The sequence below is a fragment of the Zingiber officinale genome, chromosome 5A, assembly GCF_018446385.1.
Source record: "Zingiber officinale cultivar Zhangliang chromosome 5A, Zo_v1.1, whole genome shotgun sequence".
Lineage (NCBI taxonomy): Eukaryota > Viridiplantae > Streptophyta > Magnoliopsida > Zingiberales > Zingiberaceae > Zingiber > Zingiber officinale.
Genome location: NC_055994.1, coordinates 139,315,170 through 139,332,588, shown reverse-complemented (window position 1 = coordinate 139,332,588; position 17,419 = coordinate 139,315,170).

The following is a 17,419-nucleotide window of genomic DNA, read 5'->3' as shown; positions in this document are numbered from 1 at the left end:
CCATGGTCACTTCTAATTCTTTTAATTTTAATATCTTTTTCATTTTCTGCAAAGTTACAAAAGATTTTAAAGATTTCATAGGTTTCATATTTAGTTTTTAGAAATTTTACCTAAGCAAACCTTGAGTAATCATCAATTATTACTAAGAAATATTAATTTTTGCTTAGTGACTTGGCCCCATGTGAATCAAACAAGTCTAAGTGAAGGAGCTCAAGTATTGAATTAGTTCTATTCAAATTGGTTAACTTATGCGTTGAATTGGTTTGTTTACCCTGTTGACAAACAGTATAAATTGAATTTTCGGTAAATTTTAATTTGGGCAAACCTCTAATAAGCCATTTTGACTCATTTTTGAAATGAGTCTGGTATGAGTGTGACCAGTCTTCTATGCCACAACTTGGTTTCCTCTTGTTGTGTCAATAGACACTTTAATGAAGAGGTTGGTAGGTCAATTGTATAGATATTCATTTTCCTAATTCCCTTAAGTGTGATTTCAGGATTTTCAACGTTTTTAATTAAGCACTCATATTTTGAAAACGTGACTAAGTACCCTGAGTCACATAACTGACTAATACTTAGTAAGTTAAAATTGAATTGATCAACTAGTAAAACTTTTTGAAGGTAGAAATTGGAACTCAGTTGGATATTATCTGTTCCGATTACCTTAAGTGTTCTGTCGTTGCCGAATGCAACTGACCCTAGGTTCTAGAATTTCAGCTTAGTAAATTTCAATCTATTTCCGGTCATGTGCCTGGAGCATCTGTTATCTAGCATCCATTGATCCAAATCTTTATGTTCCTACACATAAAATATTCGATTTGGTTCAATTTGACGGATTCAAGAGATAGTTTCATTGAAATTAACTCCTTAATATCCATCTCACCCAGTCTAGTTTATTAGACATGGTATTACTATGAGTGATTGTAAGATGATTTTGAGTTTAATTGAGTTTAGATTATGAATTGGTTAGGTTTATTGAAAGGTTTATTAATTGGGTCAATTGATTAATTAATTAGGTTAATTAATTACATTAAATTAAATTAATTAGATTATTTAATTAGGTTAATTAGATTAAATTAAATTAATTAAATTAAATTAATTAGATTAAATTAAATTAAATTAATTAGTTTAAATTGAATTAAATTAATTAGATTAGATTAAATTAATTAGATTAAATTAAATTGAATTAAGTTAAATTAAATCAAATTAATTAGATTAAATAATTAGGTTGATATAGATTTTACCCAAGTCTATCTCACCCTTTTCTAAATTATCAATCAAGGAACCTTATGGATTTTGTGAGATGGTTTAATTTTATTTTTGATTTAGGTTATCATCTAAGGATTAATTTACATTTGAGTTAGACTTAAGTTTTTCAATTAGTCAATTAAATATCTATTTCAAAGATTGACTTCCAGGCTGTGGCGAGACACTAGACCTTCTTGGGTATGAGATCATCCACCACTTCTAGACAAAACCTTTTAAAGAAATTGGATATTTAATTTTCCTTTTGAAACCCCTAGATCTAACTAGTCAAGTGTAAATTACGCCTAGGTCTTTATCTAGCCTAATCTAAGCATGTATAATAAAAGCAGTAAAAGTAATCATCAAACAATTTTATCTGTTGATAAAAATGGTCTTTCTATTAGCTCCCCTTGGATCATAGCCTCGATAGAGTCTATTGAGGTAATGAATTTGATCCTCGATGATCCAATATTGACCAAGTCCAACTTTATTAACCAAGTTAGACTTAGGGACCCATGCTTGGACTAATTTTCTATTAGTTCGATTCACAAGGGTTAAATAAGACTTGTATTTTCTTTTAGCTTTAAACCCAAGTCCGGACCGGTTGTAAACGGCTCGTTGTTTTCCAAGAATCAAGTCAAGATTCTTAGAACCCAGAGTAAATCGTTCTAACATGTCTTTTAGTTCCTTGACTTGATTTTTCAGGCTGGAATTATCTTCTTTAAGCTTTTTGGACTTGAGTTGAGGTTTCAGTCTGAATGGGATCGGTCAAGGAGCTAGGGTTAGTCACTTCTTTAAGGGTTGTTACCTCCTTTTGAAGTGATTTGACCCAGACATTTGATTTAGCTAACTTGCGCATTAAATAATTAACTAGGTTATAAAGTTTATCTACTTGACAAGTACTTATAGTGGGTTTAGGCCCTTCAAAAACGGATACGAATCCGTGGCTTCGCTCAGACTCAGCTTCCGACTCACTCTCGGTTCCGATTTGTCGACTGGTTCCCGAGCCATAAGTGCAAGGAAGCTCATTTGTTCGAGCTCTTCGTTGGAATCTTCTGACGAGTACTCATCCCAAGTTGCTTGCAGTGCTTTATTTTTTCTCTGCTTCTTTGCTTCCTTTTGGTTTGGACAGTTGGCTTTTACGTGTCCCTTTTGGTTACAGTCATAGCAGGTTACTTCGAACTTGACTCTTGGACTAGCCTGCACCGTCTTGGACTGAATCACCTTCTTAATGTCCTTCTTTGTGAATTCCTTCTTCTTTCTATAGAGCTTGCGTACTAGGTTGACGAGTTCGGCTGCTATCTCGTCGTTGTCATCTTCTGAGTCCGGTTCTTTTTCGGACTCTGATTCGATTTTATGCTTTGTTTTTGCTTCCCGAGTTCTGCTTGTACCTGCAATCAAGGCAATACCCTTCTTGGCTGAGCGTGCATTAGTTTGTTCATACGATTTAAATTCAGAAAAAGTTCGTCTAACTTAATTAAAGAAAGATCCTTGGATACCTTGTAAGCATCTACATGGATGTCCACAAGGTATTCCTTGGAAAAGCGTTTAACGCATACCTAATTATGTCATGGTTCTCCACCTTCTGTCCGATGGTGTGGAGGTCGTTGAGGAGGTCTTGTATACGAGCATGAAGTTGGCTTGCTGACTCACATTCTTGCATTTTCATGTTATACAATTTATTCAGAAGCAAATTATGTTTGCTTACCTTTGTATCAGAAGTGCCCTCGTGCAGCTCGATCAGTTTTTCCCACAACTCTTTTGCGCTTGAGAACGGGCTGACTCAGTTTAACTCCTCCTTGGTTAGGCCGCATTGAAGGGTGCAGGCTGCTTTGGCGTTGGCCTCAATCTTCTTGATTATGCTTGCGTCCTAGTTCTCGCACGAAAGTGGTTTTCCCGAGCCGTCGAGTGGAAGTGAGATGTCGATTTTGATGATCATCCACATTTCGAACTAGGTTTGGAGGTAGGACTCCATTCGGCCCTTCTAGTAGTCGAAGTCTTCACCGGTGAAGAGTGGAGGTCGGGCTGTGCTATAGCCTTTTTGATGGGTCATCTTAAAGAAAAATCTCGCACAAAAAAAAACAAGGAATTTGGTTCCAAGACTAGGTCTTGGATTTAGTAGTGTGGGATAAAGAGAAATAAAAACGGGACTCGAGTGGTGTTGCACCAACTTCGAGATAAAAACTCGATTCGATAAAACCAGATCGAAAGACGGTGATTTTATCAATTCAGATCGACTCTGAAAAATTGAAAACTACCACGAAAAATTGCTTGAATTGTGGTTTCACCAATTCAAAGTGACTCCGCTCTGATATAAATTATTGGATAGAAAGCGCTAGAGGGGGGGGTGAATAACGCTCATGGCTTTCACTTACGTTTCGGAAGATTAAGAGTAAAACGCAGCAAAAATATATAAAATAATTGCAAACACTCAAACACTAAGTTTTTTACTTGGTTCGGAGCCTACGACGACTCCTACTCCAAGGCTCATGCTCATTGAGCGTTTACTTTAGACAATCACTATAAGTTCACAAAAGTTACAGTTTATATTACAACAATTAAATACAATAAGAAAATATACCAACAACTTAAGAATAGGAAATTCGAAGCTTTAGGTCATCGGTGTCTTGCTACAACTTTATCGGATGGTTCTTTGAGCAGTGCACGAAAGATGGATCACGTTTTCGTTGTTGTGCCAAGCTGCTGCTTGAGACTGTCTTATAAGGCTCGTGGAGGGTGCCTCTAACACCCTGGAGGGTACCCTTATCAGCGTCGAATTTGCAGCGTGGATGTGCTCAGACCAAGTCGCTACCTATCCACCTGAGGGTGCCTCCAAACCAATGGAGGGTGCCCTCGTGGCAGGTCCTGGGCGCCCTCAAGCTCCACGAGGGCGCCCTCGTGCCTTGCTGCGAGGTTGTCTCTGTATGCGACCCGAAACGCCTCCAAGCTCCATGGAGGGCGCCTCGGTACTGTTTATCCGAGGCAGGGATGTCCAATTCACTTCCTGCAAAATACGTCAGTCTAACAAACCAACATACCCTGCAAAATAAAGTTTGCACAATATAGACATGTAAAATAAAGTATTTGACAGTCATTGGATTGCCCGGTTCTGACTTCGAATTTTTGACCGGAAACCCTAGGTCGAACCGATGTCTACTGTTCCCTCACCGGGGAACGCGTCCTCACCTACTCCACTCAGAAGAGTATACCTGTTGCCAGATCGGTCCTCTAGACCGACTGAACTTTTGCTCAGCGCCCGAGACTCTAGGACTTTCTACTGGGCGCCCGCTCCACTACCCGCCTAGTTTTTCACCTGGTTCGTAACATCAGGACTTTCCACCTAGAGTCCTCAACTCTAGGACTTTTTGCTTGAAGCTCTCAACCAGACAAGACTTTCCGCCTAAGGTTACCACCTCCTAGGACCTAGAGTTACCATCCCCTAGGGTTTTTCACCTGCCTAACCACAGCTAGGACTTTTGCCTAAGTACACTTAGGACTTTCCTGCAAACTCATTCAAATACGTTAGACCACAAATAACCTTAACTTTGAATCCTTTGCCATTATCAAAATTTAGGTTCGATCGTCGGATGCTTCCCGCATAAATAGAGTATTTTAGGTATTCACTAGGGATAACTTCTCTAGTTACCCTCCTAATGACCTTCCTAGGCTTCTTAGAGACCTTGGTCATGCTCCTCTCCTTTAGGGATAGCTTCCCTTGTGACTTTCTTAGTGACTTTCTAAGACTTCTTTGAAGTCTTAGTCACATTGGTCTTCTCAAAATACTTTTAGGGATAACTTCCCTTGTATCTTTGACTTGACCCCTAGACCTAGGGTTAGTTCTATAACTATATAGAACTCTATGATAATAAGACACATCCTTCTTTGCTTTAGGTGTATATCCCAAACCTCTATGGTCATAGGATGACTCTTGCATTCCTAAACCTAGGTCGTGCTCTTTTTGCCCCTTAAAGATATTTTCCATTCTTTTTAGGGTATTTTCTAATTTATCAAACCTTGACCTTAAGACTTGATTTTCCATCCTTAAATCATTGGATGTTGATTTTCCTGGGTTTCCTTGATCTTTTTTATTTTTGGACTCATATCTAAAGTCCTTATAATTTTTACTCGAGTCATTTTCTACCTTTCTATCCTTAGGAAGTATGGTTTTAGCATGATACACTACATGTTTTTCTTTTATCCTATTATGCTTCCTATTTTTATAATAAATAACATTAAAATGATACAAATTATTCCTAGCATGCTTTTTATTATTATTTAAAAGAATTGCATTAATAAAAGATACCTTGGGTTTGCTCTTAAGAGCTCCCCCTTGACATGTACTTCCTCCTTTAAGCTTGGTTGTTTTCTTCCTCTTTGGACATTGGCTCTGATAATATCCTCTTTGATTGCAAGAGAAGCACACAATGTGCTCCGTGCCTTTGTGTACCACGGGACCGACCTCCTTTGGCTTTTCCTTGCCTTGGGTGTCACTTGACCATTTTTCTTGGTCAATTTTGGACACTTGCTCTTGTAGTGTCCATTTTCTTTACACTTAAAACATATGATATGACTTTTATTATTAACAATTGAAATTGTTATATCTTTGCTTGTAGGGGTGAAACTTTCTACATTTGATCTGGATGTGAAGGCTTCCTTTTGATCCGGCATTGATGATTCACGCTCCCCCTCAATCCTTGAGGTGGATGCTTCTTCCTCTTCATCCTCGAGTGTTGAGTATCTTTCAACTTCCGAATCCTCATGCACTTCAAATAAGTAGTACACTCCTTTGCCTTTGTCTTTGCACTGTGTTGAGGATGAATCTTCATGAATTTCTTCTTCTTCCAATGTTGAGCATCTCTCAACCTCAAAGTCTTCTTCTTCTTCCTCCTCATCTTGATCCAATGAGTTGTCCTCTTTGGATTCTTCTTGATTTTGTGTAGTGAACGGTTCTTCATGGATCTTTGCCAGTTTGCTCCAAAGCTCCATGACATCTTCAAATTCTCCAATTGGTCTCAAAATGTTGCTGAGCAATAAATTGACTAATAACTTGATCACTTTATCATTTGCTTCACTTCTTTGAATTTTCTCCATGCCCCATTTATTTCTTTTGATGAGCTTGCCTTTTGAATCCTTTGGAGCTTCAAATCCTTCCATTAGAGCAAACCATTGCTCTATCTCCATCATGAAGAAGTTTTCGATTTTTGATTTCCAAGAATTGAAGCTTGATGCTATGAATGGTGGAGGCACCCTCGTGTTGAATCCGAGTCCATCTCGGAATTCCATCTTGAAGTTGAGCTTGTAGATAAAGTCTTTAACTTTTGAAATTTGGCTTCAACTTCTTCTTCCTCTAGCTCGTTGCCCTTTTGGTGATGATTCCGGTAAAGAACGGCCTAGCTCTAATACCACTTGTTGGGTCACTTTAGGAGCTAGAGGGGGTGATTAGCTCCATTCACTTGATCGATGAGTTGTTATAGCGGAAAACACTCAAGCAAGTGCTAACGCCAAGATTTACTTGGTATCCACCTCAAATAAAGTGACTAATCTAAGGATTCGGCCCTCACTCACACATCCACTAAGAATACACTCCTTCTTGGAAACACTCTGGAGTTGGAGAAACCTCGTACAAGACTCTCAATACAACAAGAGGAAGAAAGAAGCAAATATAAAGAAAATCTTACAAGATTTACACAAATGAAACCCTAGCTATCTTCTTCTTATTGTTTGGGAACACCTCTTGACCTTGGAAGTGCAACAACACTTTACTCCAACAAGCTTTAAGAACTAGTGAGCTTGATGATGAGAGTGGAGAAGAGAATCGTGTGAACACTACTGAGAACCGAGCTCGGAAAACCCTTTTCTAGGGTTACCGTTGGTGCCTTAATCGATTAAGAATCTCCTTAATCAATTACCACATCAGCAACATGCATAAATGACTATATTTTCAACCTTAATCGACTACTCTAGTCAATTAGGCATTGCTGCATCGATTAGCCATATCGATTCAGCAACAGTCTGTTCAATCGCGAGAAATAGCTTAAACGATCGGCCTGATCGCTTAAGCTTCAAACAGAACCATTCTGTTCGAAGCAAAAGTCACCGTAAGCGATTAGGGTAATCACTTACGGTGTCCTAATCGATTACACCAATTGATTAAAGGACCTTTCTCGTGATTCCAAGCTTAAGAGATTACCTTAGTCACTTAAGTTATGGTAATCGACTACCTTAGTCGATTACCAAACCCTAACATCCCAAGCCGAAGTCTAGGATTCTTTACTCAGTATCCGGTCAGCCTTGACCTATTGAGACTCCTCATTGTCTAGCTTTTGGTTAATCTTAACCTACTAGGACTTCTTCACCAAGTGCCCGGTCAATCCTTTGACCCACTTGGACTTCTCTCCTTGTGTCAAATGTCCGGTCAACCTTGATCCACTTGGACTTATCATCTCATGCCAAATGGCCAGTCAACCTTGACCCATTTGGACTTTTCAACATGAGATGTCCGATCAACCTTGACCCATCTGGACCTCCACATACCTGGCTTCACTCACCAGGACTTTCCTTCTGCCTAGTTTCACTCATCAGGACTTTTCTTCTGATTAGCTTCACTCACTAGGAATTCTCTTTTGCCTAATTTCACTCACTAGGGCTCTCACCTGACTTCACTCACCAGGATTTTCCATCTGCCTAGCTTCACTCACTAGGACTTTCCATCTGCCTAGTTTCACTCACCAGGACTTTCAATACCAAGTGTCCAATCAACACTGACCCACCTAGATTTTCGTCTACTTCCAACCTTCCCGTTAGACTTACCTTTGCCTAACCTTCAGTTAAGACTTTTCAAACAAGTATCATGTTAACCTTAACCTATTTGACCAATCTCCACACACGGATAATTGCAACTACAATCTCCATACATTGTTAAATATTGAAACCCAAACATTAAAACTCAAACTTGAGCCAACTCAAGGTTAGTCAATCTGGTCAACCTTGACACAGGGGATATTGCACCAACAGTATCTAGCTATAGTGAGATCGACATGTTAGTCAAAATGTGCGTAGGGTGTAGCTCATACGTCCTCAACATAGATACATGGAATACATTATACACTTTGCCAAGTGATGGTGGTAGCACCAGGCAATAGGTTACCTCACCTATCCTCTCTAGTATTTAAAAGGGCCCAATATAGTAAGTAGCTAACTTACCTTTCAGTCCAAACTTCTTAACTCCTTTAGTGGATGACACCTGCAAGAATACATGATTGTCCGCAAAAAAACTCTAAAGGTCTCCATCTCCGATCTGCATAATTCTTCTGTTAATCCTGAGATTCTGATATTCTATCTCTGATATTGCGAATCAACTCTGCATCATGTTCTATGCTCTGTGGCCCCAGAATTTATGGTTCCCCAACTTCTTCCCATAAGGTGGGGGATTTATATGCTCTGTTATACAATGTCTCAAATGATGTCATCTGAATCACTAAATGATAACAATTATTGTAAGTAAATTCTACCAAATGTAGATGATCTTCCCGACTAGCTCTGAAATCTAAGATGCACACTATAAGCAGATCCTCAAATGTCTATATAGTGCACATAGACTGTCTATCTATATGTGGATGGAAAGTTGTACTAAAATGGAGCTCTGTACCCATGGCTTGCTATAGACTCTGCTAGAATCATGAGGTGAAACGTGACTCTCTATTCAATATGATACTCAGAGGTATACCATGAAGTCTAATAATCTTTCTACAGTATAACTCTGCTAATTGATCCAAAGAATATGCCCTATGGATGATAGAAAGTGAGTAGATTTAGTTAATGAGTCAACGATTATCCAAATCGCATTATGTCCTCTCCGTGTCCTAGGTAGCCCTAGGATAAAGTCCATCATAATATACTTCCATTTTCATTCTAGTATTTGTATCTTCTGGAGTAAACTAGTTGACCTCTGATGTTCAACCTTCACTTACTGACATACCAGACATCGAGCTACAAAATTCACGATGTCTTTCTTCATGTCAGTCCACCAATAGGAACACCTTCAAGTCCCTATATATTCAGGTACCACCTAGATGAATCACAAATCTAAATCGATATGATTCCTACAGTAAGTCCTCTTGGACAAGATGTGACTCAAGAACATATAATCTGCCTTGGAAATAAAGAATCCGTTCTCATCATAAGAAAACTCTGTCTGCTATCCTAAGATAACTCTACTACATAAAAACTGTAGATGTTAATCACTAGCTTGGACCCCCTTGATCTGCTCAACAATAGGTAACTGTGCAACCATGGACACTAGTATCCCTCACTCTGTCTGTCTCCGTTCTACCAATCCCAACTCGGAAAAACTCTGTATCAATTATGTAACCATAACTTGGTGACAAGCCAAAACTCCTTAAGATTTCCTACTCAAGGCATTTGTTGTCGCATTGTCTTTCCTAGGTGGTAATTAATTGTGTAGTCATAATCTTTCAAGAATTTCATCCATCTTCTCTATCTAAGATGCAATTCTTTCTGAGTAAATAATATAATCTGTGAAAATCTCAAAAGTGATCCCAAACAAATGATCCTCGATATTTTCAATACAAAGATAATAGATGTCAACTACAAATCTTGCACAAGATAATTTTTCTCATGATCCTTTAGTTGACAAGAAGTATAAGACACCACACGATTATGCTGCATCTGAAAAGTACAAAACCATCATCACCAGAGGGAAGTACTAAGACGGGTGCAATAATTAGTCTCTACTTAAGTTCCTAAAAACTTGATTCAAAAGGCTTCGTCGAGCTAAATTTCACTCCTTTCTTGGTCAGTAGAGTCAACTACATAGTTATGCTGGAGAAACCCTCTACAAATCTCCACTAGTATCTAGCTCATCCCATAAAACTACGGACCTCCTGAATAGTCTTCGGCTACTCTCAACTGATAACAACCTCTATTTTTTTTAGGGTCCACTGATATTCCTCTACTAGAAATAATATGTCCGAGAAATCTAATACAAGATAGCCAAAATGCTTATTTGTTGAACTTCACATAGATATGTTCTCGTCAGAGTATCTCTAGAACTTTGCGAAGATATTGCTCGTGATCTACCTTAGACTAAGAATATATCAAAATATCGTCAATGAAGACAATGACAAACTAATCCAAATACTCTGGGAATACTCGGTTTATCAAGTCCATGAAAATAGTTGGAGCATTAGTAAGCCTAAATAACATTACTAAGAACTTATAATTGTTGGTGCAATATCCCCTGGGTTAGGTTGATCAGGTTGACTAAGCTTGAGTTGGCTCAAGCTTGAGTCTTGATGTTTGGGTTTCGATGTTTGACAATACATGGAGCTTGCAGATGCAATCGTACAATTAGGGAGATTGCTGATACAATTCCCCTCTAGTCAAGGACTGACCAGTTAGATGTGAAGAAGAGTCAAGTAGGTTAAAGGTTTGATCGGATACTTGACTAGGAAAGTCCTAACTGGAGGTTAGGTAAGGAAAAATCCTGGTGAGTAAAGCCAGGTGAAAGACCTAGTGAGTGAAGCTAGGCAGGTGAAAGTCCCGGTGAGTGAAGTCAGACAGTTGGAAAATCATGGTGAGTGAAGCCAGATGAAAGCCTAGTGAGTGAAGTTAGGCAGGTGAAAGCCCCGGTGAGTGAAGCCGAGCAGTGGGAAAATCCTAGTGAGTGAAGCCAAGTGAAAACCCTAGTGAGTGAAGCTAGGTGAAAGTCTTAGTGAGTGAAACTAGACAAATGAAAAGTCCTAATGAGTGAAGCTAGGTGAAAGCCTTAGTGAGTGAAGTTAGGCAGATGGAAAAACTTGGTGAGTGAAGCTAGGTACGTGGAGATACAGGTGGGTAAAGATTGACCGGACACCTGGTGTTGGGAAGCCCAAGTAGGTCAAAGGATTGGCTGGATACTTGGCACGAGGAAATCCAAATGGGTCAAAGGTGACTGGACATCTGGTGAAAGTCCAAGTGGGTTATGGAGGACCGGACACTTGGCACGAGACGGTAAGTCCAAGTGGGTTAAGGTTGACCAGACACTTGACACAAGGAGAAAAGTCCAAGTGGGTCAAAGGATTGACTAGACACTTGGTGAAGAAGTTCCAGCAGGTCAAGGTAGACTGGATGCTAGGCACGAGGAGTCCCAACAGGTTATGGTTGACCGAATGTTGAATTTGGGGACCTTGGACTTATGTTAGGTAAGTTAAGGGGGGTATCAATCGATTAGTTGATCGATTGAACTGAAGCCCAATCGATCAGTCGATTGATTGGGAGAGTGCTGCGATAAATAGCAGTATAATCGATCGACTGATCAATTGGGAGCTTATATCGCGCACACAGAAGTATTCCCAATTGATCAGCCGATCGATTGGGCATCACCAGTTGATGGGTTGATCGATTGGAGCTGGTTTTCTCACACGATCACAAGAAAGCTTGAATCGATCAGCTGATCGATTCAGGTCTTCGTCCAGAGAGCACAGAGGCGCTCTGAATCGATCAACCGATTGATTCAAGCCTCCCCAATCGATTAGCCGATCAATTGGGATACGACCGTTGCGTAGGATGCAGGTTTTGGATGATCGAGATTGTTGGGATCTGACGTGGCAATCGATTGGGAGGAGCCCCAATCGATTGGGAGCCCTAGAAGCGCAAATATAAAGGCAACGAGGCATTCAAACGCTGCAATCCTTCTTCCTGATCTTCATGCGCTCTTCCACGATATTCACCGCCAGTTCTTGGAGGCTCTTGGAGACAAGTGCAGGTGCACTTCCAAGGTTCAAGAGGCATCAACAAGCAATAAGTGAGCAAGAAGAAGGTTTTTCTTTGTATTCTTATATTTTTCTTCTTGCTTTGTGTTGTATTTGTAGTGTGAGTATTGTACGAAGTTTCTCCACCTAAGGTAGTTACCGAGAAGGAGTGTTTTTATTAGTGGAGTGAGCGTCGTGTGTGGATCCTTTGATTAGTCACCTCTTCTTGAGGTGGATACCAAGTAAATCCCTCATGTTAGCATTATGAGTATTTGCTTCGAGTTATTTTCCGATGCACAACATCACAAAGCAAGCCAACGACAAACACGCGACGAGCTATTCACCTCTCCCCCCCCTCTAGTACAAATCGACCCTAACAGTATGTTGGCGTAGCGAGCCGGCAAGAGGGGAGGGGTGAATTGCCTGAAAAAAAAAATACCCTCCTCATTCTTTCAACTCTAAAAATGTAACAACAATAAAATAACAGAGCAAAAGAAGACTTAGCAGTTAACTTGGTTACAACCTTGGTGGTTGTTAATCTAAGGCGGTTGAATAGCTCACTAAGAATCTTCTTCTTTGAAGGCGAAGAAGCCTTACACTGAAAGCTCTAAGAGTTGCTAGGAAGTTAGTACAAGAGTTGATTGATTATTTCTTAGCTCCAGGGGCCTTTTTATAGCTCCTGAAAATTTTAAATAAAGGCTTGAGGGTGTCTCCCAAGGGGTGGAGGGCGCCTCCAAGTAAGATGAGTGGATAAACCTTTATCCACTCACAAACGATCAAGTTGACTGGTTTGAGGGCACCCTCAATGACATTGAGGGTGCCTCCAAGGCATGGAGGGCGCCCTCCCGCTTGAAGAAGGCGGAGGCACCCTCAACACTGCATCAGAGTGCCTTTAGCTTGCTTTTCTAGCTTCTTTAGGCCTTCGGAAGATCCGATCGCTTGGGTGATTGCGGCCAACCAAAATAGGGCTCACTTAAACCCAATTTCTGGTCTTCTCCTCAAGCAGGCTTCTGCTCTGACTTCTCATCCCTCAAATAGCGTGTACATTCTTCTCATCCACCAGTGTACTCTTCCGCAGCTCTTTCGTTCCTTGGACACACCGAACCCGTCGACTCCCTTCCCGTGTCATCCTTCTCGCCAACTGCGTCTTCTGCTTGACTTCCTGCGTTCCTAAACTCCTACACACTTAGACACAGGGATTAAAATAAAATAGAATCCAACCTAACTTGGTTGATCACATCAAAACAACCACGGGGTCCAACATAGTAATGTCCGTACACTAAGCACACTCAGCCGTAAGATCACTATAACGTTTATAATATGATCATAAACTACTTATTATCAAATCTATAAATATGACTCACGTTCTACTTCCCATGTCACTATCAATTAGTAAATCCTCAAAAATAGACTACCAAGTCAAATATCCACTAATAGATCATCAAAAAATAATATATCACAAAATCTGATTTCATAATATCCACCAATCCTAAATTATCCTCAACATCAATCAAATTTGATAGCTTTCCAAGCAATGATAGAGTAAAAATAAAGTCATCCATCTTTCAACACCCACTTCCAACAAATCTAAATATATCTACCCTAATCAACACATTATTCGACATCCCCCAATTGATAATATATAATTATCATGAATAAAGTCATTAACTAAATAATTATTTTCAGTTTAAGCAACCTAAATCATCACCAGATCACTTCATCATCATTACAAAAACACTATCATTGCTATAATTGTTATAATTATTGATTCCATCTTGAATATCAGTACCAATATATGATCCATACCAAAAGAACAATCTTAGTACACTAATATAATCAATCATTTTGAAAACCAAAAATTCATATTATACCAAATGTTGATTATTCACCTTAATCAACACTTCACATCAAATATATCTTCATTACAATTGATATCCACATATCAACATTGCATGCCTATATTGTACCAACTAAAAGGAATTATACCTTATGGGCAAGTTTATTGTAGCATATATTTTTAGTGAGACAGATGTGTCATGTGCTCACAAAACTAGTTTCTCAGTGATTCACTTTCATCATTGGGTACTATCAAGATGTAGAAATATATCATCATTCTACCAAAAGTGTATGATTACTGAAGTCAAAAGGATATCCCTTGACTTCCTGATTGATGATTAACGCCTCTCCAAATAGTAGAGATACGGCTAATCCATGCAATATGAGTATAGAAACTCTACTAATCTTATCCAAAAATATTCTTTGACAAGTGTCGAAAAAGAGTCGACTATTCTGATCTAAATAAAAACTTCAAGACCTTGGGTAAATGATCATATGGTCAAAGAGTCGACTATTCTCAATTGAGTTGTCTAGCCATTGCCCTGTAACTCATCACACCACAATTACTCTATTTAAGGTTTAGGAACATCTGACGGTGAGCTATGCACACCATGGTAGAGGAGCACTATCATCAAATTCCTTATTGAAATAACTATCAATCGATGCTCTACCCCTCAAAGATCATCATCTGAAAATTTCACTTAGTAACGATTGGATTTTACAAATATTAAGCAACTAGCTTTACACTTTTCCACATTAGTGGAGGTCATCTATCTGAATGCACCTTCTAGATTATTTAACCAGGTACATGTAGTCAATGGTCAAAGTCCTCATGGAATAGAATACATCGATCCTCTATAAATTAGAATGGTATATAGCTAATTCAACCTTTTCTATGTCAATGCAAGTCAAGTACTCAAACATGTATTCCAAGTTATCTAACCAATCATAAGTAACCCAAGGTTTGGAAGTCCATGAGACAGAATAAATTGATCCTTTATCAATCGAGCTAATAATGGTATACGTTCTCTATCTCTTGCTTAACTGGTAATAGCAGAAGCCAGTACTAGTGGTGGTATGATAAAAGGAACCTCCTGAGACTATAACCTTGATCTCCAGTAGAGGTTTGATGCACCTAACCTTTGCTATATGACTCAACATCAATCGAATATCTAAAAACTCACTTTTTTTGGCAATAGATTTGGGTCTTATCAACTTAATAAGTCGTTTGTGTGGTTAATCCACACCACGACCATGAATAGTGGCTGACCTACCATGTGCCATTCTTATTATAAACAAATATACAAGTACCAACAAAAGTATAGATTAACAGTTATACAAACTTACCTCCTATAACTTGGAGATATCGTGCCCTTATTTGGTCTTAAAACTTAAAAAGTCACATTGAGAAAATAAATAATGAAATTTAAAATATAAAAATGGGCTTTGCAACCTATAACTCGCATACCAAAAAAAAATTAGATATGTCCACAATGATATGATATTGCCCACTTTGAGTCTAAACCCTTATAATTTTATTTTTGAGCTCTACCCAAAATACCTCATATCAATAGAGATATCCCTTATAAGTTTATGATCCTTTCTATGTGTTTTCAATGTGGGACTTTGTTTGTTACCATTGCAACCCAACAATCTCCCCTCAAATGAAGGACCACCCCTCAAGCCTATCCGCTTGATATCATCTGATCCTTGACCTACCGAGACTTTCCTATCATTCGGTCCAACTGACTTACTAGTCCCTCGATCCACTCGACCTACTAGGACTTCTTTGCCCCTAAGTCCAACTGACTTACTAGATTTTTCTTGCCTAGCCGCAACTAAGACTTCTTTGCTTGGTGTTTGGTTGTCTCGATCCAGATATAGGAACCTTCACTTTCTTTGTTAGAAATCAATATTTCACCCACATGTCTCAATTGGACCATAACTCTTGTGCACAGTCAGTGGTTAGTCCTTCTGGCAGTCTAGACTCTGACATCAATTGTTAGAGCTAAAAGGAATTTACATATCTCCATAATGGTATGATATTGACCATTGTGGGCATAAGCCCTCATGACTTTGCTTTTGACCTCTACCCAAAAGGTTTCATGTCAATGGAGATATCTTACATCATTTTAAATCTATGATCTTTTCTATATCTTTTCAACATGGAATTTGATAGTATCCCCAACAATTCTCCCCTTAAATGAAAGACCATTATTACTTTCATGGTCCGAGTATTTTCGCGAGCATTTGGGTCTCACCGTGAGCATATGATCACCCTGACCTGTTCCGGGCTTCTCCACAAGCATCCAGTCACTTTTGACTTGTTCCGAGCTTCTTTGTGAGCATCTGATCACTCTTAATCTGCTTCGAGCCTCCCCATAAATATCCAGTCACCTTGACTTACTCCAAGTCTCCCTGTGAGTATCTGATCACCCTGATCTGCTCTAGACCTCTCGTAAGGATCCGGTTATTTTGACCTGCTTTGGGCCTCTCCATAAAATTTAGATGAAAAAATAGTCCAAATAAAAGTGTCAAAGATTATATTTTAATAAAATTTAAAAACTAAGAAAAAAAATATTGAAAAGACAAATCTTATGTTAGATCCAAGCAAACAAAACAAAAAAACCTTTTCAAGAGGATTATGCGAGATCTGAGAGTTGAAAGTAAAAAAGAAAAGACGATGTAAGAAAAGTAAGGAATCAGAACTAGATTTATTCCTAAATAAATATTTAGTTGTTCAATTAAGATAGAACAATTTCGTTAATCATAAAATATGTTATTCTATTTTGTCTCTTTACTGATTGCAAGTCTATGTATTTCCAAGAAGCTATAAATAATAAAAAGTGAAAAGATGCGATTTCATGTGTTTGTCATGCTATTTGGCTCAGAAATTTATTGAATGAGTTAAGTTTATCACAAAAAGAGGCAACTAAGATTCGAATCGATAACAAGTTTATAATAACACTAGCAAAAAATTTAGGAAGCAAACACATCGATATGCACTATCATTATATCAAAGAGTACATTATAAAAAAAGAGGTACAAGTGAAATATATAAAGTCATGATCAAATTGTTGATATTTTTATCAAGTCATTCAAATTTGAAAACTTCATTAAGATATAAAATTTACTTGGAGTCACAAAATCAAATTTAAAAGGGGTTGGAAATTAAATTTAATTATGGATAAAGATAGAATATCATGAAATTAATGGATAAAGATATAATATGCTAAGGTGACAATTCTTGATAAAAATGAAAGTTCATGGAGATTGAATATGATAAAATGACAATTGTTGATAAAAATAAAAGTTTGTGATAAAAGAAAAAAAAATAGTCTATTAGATTCAATGCATTGAGAGATAAATATAGAGTCAGTGATTATTCAATAAATCTAAAAATATGTTAACTTCTTTAATAAATGAAAGCGAGTTGAATTTATTTTTTTTATTCTCCTCTTCCACATAAAAAAATATATGTTTTTCTTCTATAAATTTTTTCTTCCAATGAGAAGAACCCAATGGGAGGAAGATTCTCCTCTTCCATATGAAGTACATTTTTTTTTTCTATAAATTTTTTCTTCCAA